General features: G+C 39.0%; 1 protein-coding gene and 1 pseudogene across 14 annotated transcripts in view; one reads left to right on the top strand and one right to left on the bottom strand.

Annotated features, from left to right (window-relative positions):
* The window catches only part of FHIT (fragile histidine triad diadenosine triphosphatase), a 1,491,711-nt gene that overhangs the window by 568,096 nt on the left and 911,113 nt on the right, over positions 1–12,502 (bottom strand). The gene's annotated exons all lie outside the window — the stretch shown is intronic.
* Positions 8,520–12,502, top strand: part of LOC309607346 (ferritin heavy chain pseudogene) — a 31,261-nt pseudogene continuing 27,278 nt past the window's right edge. Inside the window, exon 1 of the transcript in view lies at positions 8,520–8,637. The product of the transcript in view is annotated as a ferritin heavy chain pseudogene (transcript). The remainder of the gene's footprint in view (positions 8,638–12,502) is intronic.

Raw genomic sequence — 12,502 nt, 5'->3', positions numbered from 1 at the left:
TTCTTGATGAAATAAAATAAAATAACAGACCCACTGTTGCATGCCTGCGTGTACTTTTGAGATGCTGAAATACAGTTGATGCATTCAAACATGAAACCATCGAATTGTACAGCTGGAAGGGACCTCTGACAGTAATTATTCCAAAGCCCTCAAGAGGAGCCTAAGTTCCAGCAAATATGAAGAACGTGACCAAGGTCACAACTTAGTTAGCAACAGAAGTTGGACCAGAATAATGAACTAATTTCATTATACCACAATTTTAGTTTCTAAACACCAATGGACATGAATGCAGAAACAATGACTACAATCATATGCTGTGCCTAAAATAACAATTACAAAAATAAAACTACAGCCTCAGTTAAATCATTCACCTTTGTATGTTTTCTTCCCAAGACACAGAACATTTCCATTCTCAAAGATCCCTTGTATTGCCCACTTGTAACCAAACCCATTTCCCTCCCACCCCAGTTCCCTACCCATCCTTAACCACTCATCTGTTCTCCATTTCTATATTTCCGTCATTTTAATAATGTTATATACGTGGAATCATACAACATGTAACCTTTAGAAACTGGCCTTTTTCACTCAGCATACTCTCCGGAGATGCATGCAAGTTTTTATGTGGATTAATAGTTTATTCTTTTGAATGCTGAATAATCTCCATGATGTAGATGTACCACATTTCATTTACCCATTCACCTGCCCAGTCACATCTAGGTTGCACTTCTAGGCAGCTCTCAAATCTGTCCACTTCACTCCATCGGCCCTAAATCCAGTCCCCATTCTCCCTAACCTCTATTATTATGGGCATCATACTGGTTTCCCTGGTTTCCAGCTCTTTCCTAAACAGTGCCCACCTTTCTAATACCCAAATCAGATCTCCCAAAACCATCCTAGATTCTCTAGGGTTCCTTAGATTCCTGGATCCTACTCAGGCCTCCCCTCTCTCAAGAATCTCATTTGTTCATTCATTCAAAACAGTGAATGAACATGTTTTCCTTTAAATGATTTATTCTAAAATAAAAATCTAATCTAAAAGCATTATTCTAACTCTTTAATAGCTTTATGATCAACAAAATAAAACTAACATCAGTGTTTTAAAATAGGAAAGTAAGTCTGTGACATATGGCATTAGCACTGCTTCATAAGGACAAGAAGAAAAATTGGAAATGTACAGTAGCTACTACATTTCAGCAGGAGAGTCTTACTTATGAACCCCTTGAGAACGGGAATATCAACCATATCTTGCAAAGCTACACTATGACTCATGAAACAGAGAAGCTGTACCTAACCAAACCATGATGACAGACTAAGCTTAAACTTATCATTAGTTCATTCAGAGCCATGCATTTTTCTCATAGACTCAAAAGCTATTCCAGAAACTGCCTACTTGGCATATGCTGACAAATACCTAAGAACATCCCATGACTAACTCCAGCCCCCCAAATCTTCTAGTACCCCTTCTCTAATTCTTCCTTTTGAGACAACCCACAGTTCCGGCGTGTGTTCACCCTTGCTGCAGCAGGCTAATAAACTTACCTTGGAATTCAAGTATGTTCCTGATGACCTTTAGTCATTAGGTTTTAGCAAAAAACAAAAAACGGAACAAAACAGGTAACAACAACAAAACACCTAGGGAAAGGTATCAAAGATTTCACACCTAACTTTTGAACCTCTTGATAGAGGAGAAGGACTCAGGGAAAGAGGGGAAGGGGGTGGGGTGCAGATTACCCATGAAAATGGGCTTGTATATTATCTCTGTGGTTTTAAAAACATATATTAACATAGGTCTCATCAGTTACAAACTATGAGTAATCTTACAAAAGAAAAAAAAATGCTTACTCTCAGGAGATGATTAAACACTTACATTGACTACCTGTATTTAAAGTGGCTATGATTCAATGTCAGACTAATATTTTTTGCATCTATCTTAACTTGTATTTTAAAAGAAGTATATGGAGGTTCTAATTAGAAATTAACTGAAGGCCACTTTGAATCGTTATACTGTGGGAATTAAATGATACTGTTTTTGTGTTTTTCTTTTTTCCTTTTTTTTTTTTTTTTTTTTAATCACTAAGAGTTCAAGGAAAGCTTGGTTTTCATTGAAAGAGGCAAGAAAAAACAGCTTCTGACTAAATGTCTATGACTTCAGTATGGGGTGCCATACAACCTCTCTCTCCTCCTGGCATATTTAATTAATGGAGTGTTCAGTGGTTTTTTTTTTCCTCCTCCAACAGGCCCTACTCCGACCCTGAGCAATTTCTCCAGCCTTAGCTCCTCTGACTTTTTATCATGAAAAACACAGTTAAGCACTTGATTATATTTGGCCATATTTTTCTCTTTCTCCAATTTCTCAGTTTCTATTTTTAGAAAATACTTCTATTATAACTTTTTTTTTAACATCTTTATTGGAGTATAATTGCTTTACAATGGTGTGTTAGTTTCTGCTATACAACAAAGTGAATCAGCTATACATATACATATATCCCCATATCTCCTCCGTCTTGTGTCTCCCTCCCACCCTCCCTATCCCACCCCTCTAGGTGGTCACAAAGCACGGTGCTGATCTCCCTGTGCTCTGCGGCTGCTTCCCACCAGCTATCTATTTTACATTTGGTAGTGTATATATGTCAATGCTACTCTCTCACTTCGTCCCAGCTCCCCTCTCCCCCTCCCCGTATCCTCAAGTCCATTCTCTACGTCTGCGTCTTTATTCCTGTCCTGCCCCAAGCTTCCTCAGAACCTTTTTTTTTTTAGAGTCCATATATATGTGTTAGCATACACTATTTATTTTTCTCTTTCTGATTTACTTCACTCTGTATGACAGACTCTAGGTCCATCCACCTCACTACAAATAATGCAATTTTGTTTTTTTATGGCTGAGTAATATTCCATTGTAAAATACTTCTATTATAACTTAATGTTTATCACAGTGTCTAGCACTGTTTTCAAAAGAAAACATTAACAACAAATCTTGTTGATTAGGACCAGTATGAACAACCGCATTGTAGAAAAACTTTGAAAAGTAATTCCCCATTTCAAAGGTGTCTTCATTATTCTCCAGTCTTCCAAGAATCAGATCTCACTGACATATAACTCATATTCCCAACTTGAGAACATTCTAAGGCTACATCTCTTCATCAAAGTTAATTGGGAGAAAGTGTCACTCACCAGAAAATTCCACCTAACTGAAAACTGAACTGAAACAGCCAGGCTGAAATGGGGGCTGATCTGCATTTCTCATCAAGCAGCACTCTAAGGTATCATGGACAAGACTGCCGTTAGCTGGAAAAAGCTGTGATACCATCAGTTTTACACCAGGATCAAAAAACAATTTTCAACTTTTATTGCAAGGTTTGTTAATAAGTCTCTCCCCTTTTCATCACAGTTATGAAAAACTCCTAATACTTGTGTTGCATGGGAACAAAACTAGGGAGGACTTAAATTTCAGGTCAATTGGACATACATTTTTAAAATACTATCATCGAGATTGATTACTGGGATACCTGGAAACTACCTTCTCCCAAATCAAACAGAACCTGGAGTGATGGTAAATTCAAATCAATAAACCTGTGATAAAGACTATCCTAAGAATCTATTTTCACTTATTCCTAAAACTCTAACCACTATGCATGACATCCAAATTCCTACTGCAGTAGATGTTTTCTCTGGCTTATGGGAGCAGTGCAGCAATGGCTAAGAGGTTTCAGCTCTCTTGCCAGTTTTTGGGGGTTTTTTTTAGTTTTTTTTTTAATTTTTGAATTTTATTTTATTTATTTTTTTATACAGCAGGTTCTTATTAGTCATCCATTTTATACACATCAGTGTATACATGTCCATCCCAATCTCCCAATTCATCACACCACCACCACCAATCCCCGCGGCTTTCCCCCCTTGGTGTCCATACGTTTGTTCTCTACATCTGTGTCTCAACTTCTCTTGCCAGTTTTGATTGCCAACTACTGCCTGCCACACAGTGGAGAGGAATTCTGAAGTTGCCTCTGGGCTTTGTGGAAGGGAATAGCAAAATCCATCAGCAACATTTGCCAGTATAGCAAACTAGTGCTAATTGCTCTGGGTCCTCTCCCAGAACGTGCATTGCTTGACACATGGAAGGCTATGTTTCAGAACCCCCTTTGCAGTTGCACAGGGCCACGAGACCAGCTCTGGGCCACTGGCTGTGATCAGTAGTAACACGCTCCACGTAACTGCCCACATGCACTTGCCAATGCCTCTCTTCCACAATTGTAGTAAACCTCAAGTCTTGAAATAAAGGTGCCACAAGTCAGCAGTGGAGTAAAATGATGAGCCACCCCTTGGAGGAGAGCAGCTCTGGAGAGACCCCTGGAACCACGGTGGGACCTCCAAGGATGAGAAATAAATGATGGTTGATTAAGCCTCAGAAATTTTGTTACTATTGTTACTATTTTGTAACAATACATTATAACCCAGCCTGCTCTGACTTCTACACTGACTCCCAGAGCAGGGATAGAAGGTAGGGGTGCCCAGTACTTGGCATTTCTTAGGGATCACAAATGAATAATCAGGAACACTGGTCGATCTTACATTTAAAACACCCACCAACACCATGGTGAATTTCCATCTGGCATAATAAGAATTTTTGTGTTCACATTGCTGACCTTCATTTTGCTCACTACCAACTGTGACTAGCACTTCGGCTCCTACCTGGCTCCTTTATCCTTTCTCTATTCTTTTCTTAAGCACACATATGTTCCAGAGCCGATTTGACATATCATAATAATAAATACAATGTGTCTCTATAAAAAGCAAAAGGAAAAGTTCCATTGTTGTGGCTCTTTTCAATGCCTGTGAGTACGATAACATATTGAACTTCTACATATTTCAGTCACAGGGTCACTTGTGGCACCCTATATTTTTGTAGATGAACTATAGCTGTTGTCAATCACATCAGGAAGATTCCTTCACATTTTTACATATCTGTAACAGCAGGCTTCCAGTAGAAAAGGTGTCTAACATTAGAACAAATGATCATTTGAGAACAAAATCTTGTGTTCTTCCACAGTGCTTACTAGATGCCAGGAACTGTTCCACCAGCTTTACTAGTATCGATGCGTTTAATACTCCCAACGGCCTTGGGAGATTGCTACCATTTTTGCTGCCATTTTACACATTAAAAAAACTAGTGTGTGAATTTAAATGCTCACAAAAAGCACTGATTCTTTTCTCATCATAAACTAGAAGAGCATTCCCAGGTGAAACATAGAATGAGCAACTGAATTTCAGGCAAACAACAAAAATCTTTTAGGGTAAGTATGTGCCACGTATCACATGGGATATACTTACACGAAACAAATTTTAACTGACATTTAACAAGAACCAACTGTTTGCATTTTCCATCTTTCCTTTGCTCTAAAAATTGTGAATCCTAATAATTTCAAAACACATCCACTGATGAAATGGACATTAAAATACTCTAAAATCTTTTAAAAAATTGCATTTATCTGAAATTCAAATTTATCTGGGCTCCTGTATTCTTATTTGCTAAATCTGGAAACTCAAAATTAGAAGCAAGATTTGAAATTTTCATCAATACTCGATATTTTTAACTTTATTAAGCAACTAAGCTAAGCTGACTACACATGTCTCCATCAAAGAAAGTTAAAGAAGATATGAGGGAAAGCAAAACCTTTCAATCTAGTCTATGATAAAAAATAAATGCCAAAAAACATTTCATTATAAAATTTGCTTTTACTTTCCTACTACTCAGCCTGTGACATTTGAGAAGGATCCAGATGTTGATATATGATTCTGCCAATTGTCACATTTTACATCTAAATTGGTGAAAATCCTACCTGTGAGTCTCTAAAGCATTCACTTTGTTTGGACTTGGGGGTGAGGTTTGCAAGAAAACACAGAATATTCTTTTTTCTTTTTATTACTTTTACAGCATGAATATTCTAGCTCAGGCAGAGATGAAAGGACATAATAAATAGGAAACACTGCTCTCCCAATGTATGCCTGAAAAAGTCCTTGTCAGTCATATTCAGTAAAGTGCATCAAAAATAATGCTTACCATGGCAGGAGCCTGTGCTGAGTTTAACATTCTTGGGGACAAACAATGAAGTAAGTGTAGAGTGAGACTAATAAAATTTTCAAAACTGAGATACCTCAGAATAAAGTGCTTCCAGAGACTCTTAATAACATCATTTTAAACTCTTGGTCTCCCTTTCGGGGTCTATTTCATGTAGGGCCGTGAGTTACTGCCAACAAGCTAATATCCACTCTCAGCACAAGCACAGTATGTCTCCAATCGCCATTCATCAAGAGCTTCAAAACAATCTTTATCTTTCTGCTTGTTGTGAATATTAATAAATTAAGATCTTTAAACTGTCTAGAAAGAAGTAAGAAATAACTGCCAAGAGCTCCGGTGCAGATGATGTATTTACATACATTAGAGAAGTACCATTAACAGTAATTAATGGTGCTTTTACATCTCAAAATGCATTGCAATTGACTGTCGATTTGTTTTGGAGGTGTTTGCAATCATAAAACAAATCTCTTCCTAAATGGATACTTAGTAATTTTTAATAATTTTAAACTGTGATGCTCTACTTAACGCTTTAGCAATTACACACTGTTTTTTGAAGAAAGTTTTTTAAATTTAGAATTTTTATTGAACTTTATTAAAGTTAATGAGACTGCATTACTTATGTTCTACCTTAATTCACAATGTTTTTAAAGGTCATGAAGGCTAATGTAAAAATTTGTATTTTGAAAAAAGCAAATTCAGTCAGTTAATGACTATACAATTAAAACATAATTCCACTACTCTCTTCCCCCCCACCCACTATGTTCTGAAGCAACCCACATTTAGTAACATGGTATGTCTTCATGAGCGGTTTTAAAAATGAAAAGTTTAGGACATATGACCGTTAGGACGTAGAACGGACACAAATGTTGAGAAGAATTTCACTAACCCCTGATTCTCTTCTGACTTGGTATGACTTTTGATTAGAACTAGAGTACGCAGTGCCTGGCAAACTACACTAAAGGATATTTATATCAACTGAACTTCTAAAGAAGTTAAAATTAGAAAAGATATATCCTCTAAGTCAATACATCCTGCAATATTTCACTGGTGACTTAAGTCTCATTTTGGTTGAGAAAACTAAGAGTAAAATAGAAAATACATTTGCTCTGAGGGTGCCAAGGCCATATGGAATAGAAATTTGAGCTAAAATAAACTTGTCTGCAGTCTTTCCATGCAAGAAGGAAACTGTAAAAACAGATTTGGGGCAATCATGATATGAGTTACTACGATATCATTTGCAAGCCTCTTCAATGTCTCTTTCAGTCCACTTTATTTCCACTAGGAACAACTGCTTAACCCTTTGAGAGTAGTTCTTTGCAACAATTCCTCACAACAATATACGTGCAAAATTAAACTGAGCTTCTTTGACCATTCACAGCATGGTGAGAGAGCATATAAGGCAATAATTCTGAATATACAACAAGAAACAGATATTTCACAATTTTACAAATTTAAGGAAATACGCAGGAGGAGTACCAAACAAACTTGGCATGTTTAAAGATATACTTGGTGCTTGTCAACTGTCAAATAGTACAGACATATTGTTTGTATTATCAATGATAACAAGAAAATCATAAAGAATTAATCATGAGTATCTGCCTTCATCTTAGGATCACAATAACAAGACCGACATGCTGCATTTCTTTTGTGATGAGGCAAAAATCTAACACATGAATCCTATGAAGACAAAGCCAATCATTTTTATGTGTTTTTGAAGAATTCCAAATCAAGAAATCATGTCCCATTTTTGAGATGAATGCTTCCCTCTACCCCATACAACAAAGATGAGAGCGCAAAGAGAAATTTTTGATACATGTGAGTAACTAGATGTACATATGCTGCCTTCAGTAAGGCTCTAATCTCAGAGATAAGGAGCCAGTACAGAAGTGTGTCTCTGGTAAATTATCTCCTAAAAAATTATAACCTCCTTAATATCTACAGAAAAATCTTATTTAAAAAAATGGTAAATTCACCAAGCACACACCATTTTGTCAGTTAACCTTTGATTTCTGTCATTTGGCACTCCTTAATTCCAAAAGACAAGATTGATAGAGACGCCTCCAATACCTCATCTGCTCAAAGCAAGACAGTGAGATGATATCCAATGCAAGACCTAAACATTTCAACTCCATTGTCACTGATACAAGGGAATATGAGTTCCAGGAAGGAAAAACTGAATGCCTTGCTTGGATTTTTGCCATTGAGAAAAATCTACTCTAGCACGTGTTGTATGACACTGATATTTACTTTGAGTAGGTTTTTAAAATGATACCTGCTACAGTTATCATGGATCCATGCATCCTTAAAGTCTTACAGGTTATAGAATAGCAGGGGTAAATATTTTTATAAGCCACAAGGCACTGTTGTCGTTTTGTTCCCTGGAGGAAGAGATACTTTTCCAACTATTACACTACCTTTCTATTCCTAGGGTCAGCTGAATCTGGTCATGACCCTGGACAAAAACTGTGATGGAGAATTGGTTTTCTGTGATGGAGATTCCTGGAGCTCATACTCTGGATGTGTGCAGACTTTTAAGGCAACCGTGGCCAATCGAGGTAGAGAAGGTGAGGGCACTGCTATTTTCAAGACACATGCAGGTGGTGCTCGATCGTGATGATCATTACTGATGATGACAACAGCTGCTGACATTTACAGAGGGAGTGCAATGTCATGTACAACATGCACAAGGCTTTAACATGTCACCTCACCATATCCTCACAACACCATGGTGACTTAAAACTATTAGCAACACAACCTCACGGATGAAAAAATAAAGGCACAGTAGTTACCTGGCCCAAGGTCACTGGGAGTTGAACTCAAACCTGTTCATTTACTGAGCCCATGCTGTTCATCACCACAGTGCCAGCTGTGTAAGGAGTCAGACTCAAGTCAGTCGCCGCTCCACGTCTCATATAACCTTGGCCAAGTTACTTAACATCACAAAGCCTCAGTTTCTCCATTTGTAACGTGCGGATTATAGCACTACCTGCCTTACAGGTATCAGAAAAAACATTTCAAACTTGGAAATAGGCAAACGAGATTACTGGATTCCTTTAGTATAGTGTTCCCACTGCTGGGTGTGACTTTCTGTTTACAGGGCTATTTTACAACTGATGGGAGAGAGTAGCTTGTGTGAGCTCTTATGGACCAGCAGGACATTATCCTGTTCTGTATCTGGCCCAACAATCTATCAAATCACACACACGCGCGCGCGCGCACACACACACACACACACACACACACACACACACATATAATCTCAAATCATTTTTGGACTAATTTTAACATCTTACTAGGTCCCTCACCCTCTTAAATTAATGAGCTGAATAAGATCTTAAACTGTATTTATATTTGCACAACAGCCATGAAGTTGCCCTTCTGAAAACTGATTTTTAACACTCGATTGTTCTGAGAATTAAGTGAGATGATGCATATGAAATGTTCAGTATAGGGCCTGTCACATATGATTCAATGAATGTCATTTGTTAACATTATTGCTATGATCATCTCAATAATTGTCACCACCACTACCATACTATTTAAATTTTTTAATGTTAAGAATTGTTTCTGTTTACTCATATTCAAATATTAAGTGAACAGTTAATAACTAGTTCTGAGAGTAGTTCCAAAATTACACTGTTACCCATAGCTGAAGCCACTTTACAATTTGGCCTTGAGAGCAATTATCTCGCAAATTACACGCAGTACAGAAATGGAGTTTTTAAGGGATCCACTTTCGATGCACAGAAGGTTGTGCATCAGCCGGGCTGCCATCATCTCTGCTAAACAGGATTCATTAGAGTGATAACTGACGGCCGTTTCCCTTTCTAAGCGATTGCTCTGTAGTTCCATTATGTTCTGTCAAGGAAGTACTACTCATTAATTACCAATAAACTGAGCACCAACTGTGCCTGCAGTAGAAGGTTTGGAACTGTTAATCTTGGGGTGGGGAAGGTGGCAGGAAGAGGAGAACTCCACCTGGCCAGGTGCAGGAGACGCATGGCGAGAGGACGTTATTACAGGCGTGGGGGGGGGAGGGACAGAGCTTCTGAGAGGATGGAAGACCTTTGCTTTTGAGGCTCCTGGTATACTGAGAAAAGCAGAAAGGAAGAAATGTCAAACCAGTGGTCCAAAAAGTATGCCTATGTTTAAAAAAAAAAGCAAACTTTGAACAGGAAAAAATAAAATCAAAATAATTAAGATATTCCTAAGGTAACGACAGAACTTTTTTTTCCTTTTTAAATTTTAATTTTTTTAAAAAATTTATTTCTTTCTTTATTTATTTTGGCTGCTTTGGGTCTTCGTTGCTGTGCGCGGGCTTTCTCTAGTTGCGGCGAGCGGGGGCTACTCTTCGTTGCGGTGTGCGGGCTTCTCATTGCGGTGGCTTCTCTTGTTGTGGAGCACGGGCTCTAGGCACACGGGCTTCAGTAGCTGTGGCACACAGGCTCAGTAGTTGTGGCTCATGGGTGTAGTTGCTCCACAGCATGTGGGATTTTCCTTTTTTTAAATTCAAAGTACGTGGCAGGTGAGTGGTCAAGAGGTTTGGCAGAGGGCTTTTTGCATTCCAGGTAGAACACTTCTGTAACTCTCCTCTTTTGGAAATAATATCTAAAATCTAAATTAAGGCTTTTTGTGAAAGTGCAGGCTGAAGCCCAAGGGTTGAGCCCTTTTCCCTCACCCCTCAGACCCTGAGCTCTGACTTTCAGTGAACCATCTGGTATCCGTGCCCCAGAGCTGGGCTCCTTGCCTGCTTGCTTTGTCTTTCACTACAGAGCCATTAGAAGGCTCTTTCTAGAGATTCTGGGAGACACATCCTCGTTGCTCTCCAACTTCTTCCATCAGCCAAGCTGCGTCCACAGCCACAATGGTCTTTTGGTTTCTCCAATTCCTGCCATGTATTACTTACTATAATTTTTCTGAACGTACTTCATCACGCAAGCTATCAGTCGGTTTCACATTCAAGTGTCTCACCTCACCAATAAGACTGCACCTTCTTGAGGACAAGGACATGGCTGTGAAGGATAATTAGCAATTACAGAGGGCCACTGCTTTGAAATCTGTCTGGCCACGTGGGCACTTGGCAGAGCAGACAAGCAAGAACCACCTTTGTTTATTCCTCCAGCATTCCTCTGCCACAGGAAAGGGAGACAATTGCTTTTTAAAAATGTTTTAAAGGTATTTGTGGATTTCTGGCTTCAGTAGAGCCCAAGACCTATCATCGGAAGCCTCTGGACTCCCTGGTATGTGCAGATATCTGTTGGTATCTGAGTCCCTGTTCTACAGTGTTTTTAAAAAGAGGATCCTGGGCTTCCTTCAAGATCAAAAGAGAGCAGTGCTCTCTCCAAGAGATTGGTGCTGAAAGGTGGGAGAATATAGTGAACTGGGGCAAGAGGACAAGAACTGGGTAGCGGTCAAGGTCAGCCAAAGGCCAAGTGAGAAAGACTAACAGAACCAGCTAATCAGTAATACATCTGGGCACTGAAGCAGGGGCAGGTATGACAGAAGAGGGACAGACCAAAAGGCCTGAGGGACAAGGGCAGACACGGGAGGTGGGCACTGCAGGCCTGTTCTGTCAGCTCCTGAGGAAGCGAAGAGCTTCAGGAAACTAGAGAATACAGGGGGCTCCAGCTCAGCCCAACTTGGCTTTAAAAAGGCACAAGCCCCAAGGCAAAAGCCCCAAGGCAAAAGCACTCCAGGCATTCTGGAAACACAAAGGGGCCCATTAGAGGAGAGGAAGGAAAATTTCAAAAATTTTAATTTGGAATTAATTTCAAATGTATCCCCAAATTCCAAGAACTAGAATAGCACAAGGAACACCTATCTACACCCCAGATCCATCTTGAGTTAACGTTTTCCCCATCTGCTTATCATTTGCACTTTCTCCCTATATACATACTGTTTATTTCCTGTCCTTATTTTGAAAATAAGTTTCATTCAGTGTGCATTTAAGAATAAGGACAATTTCTCTTATCACCACAGTACAGCAACCAGCTTCAGTAAATGTAACATTGGTACCATATTTTATCTAATCCACCATCTTCTTTCCCAGTTTGGTCTATTAACTAGTGATGTCCCTTATGGCATTCTCCCTGTCCAGTGTAAGATCTAGTATAGGCTCTCATTTAGTGCCCCTGTCTCTGTAGTCTCCTTTGATCTCAAACATTTCTTTGACTTTTTTTGTTTCACAATATATCCCCACTTGTACCTTCCACATACTTTTTTTTTTTAATAGAACTATTCCTTACTGGGGTTTCTCTGATGTGTCCTGGAGATTGGATTCTGGTTACGTATTCCTGGCCCCAAAACTGTACTGTCCACATTGTGCCCTTCTCTGGGCATCACATCAGGAGGGACACGATGACTGCCTTTTACTGGTGATCTTTCAGTTCTGATCACCGGTCAAGATGTTGTCAGCGTTCTCCACTGCAG

Source organism: Balaenoptera borealis, assembly GCF_965194805.1.
Source record: "Balaenoptera borealis genome assembly, chromosome: 12".
NCBI lineage: Eukaryota > Metazoa > Chordata > Mammalia > Artiodactyla > Balaenopteridae > Balaenoptera > Balaenoptera borealis.
The sequence above is the reverse complement of the archived record's forward strand: the minus strand, read 5'-3'. Positions and strand labels throughout refer to the sequence as shown.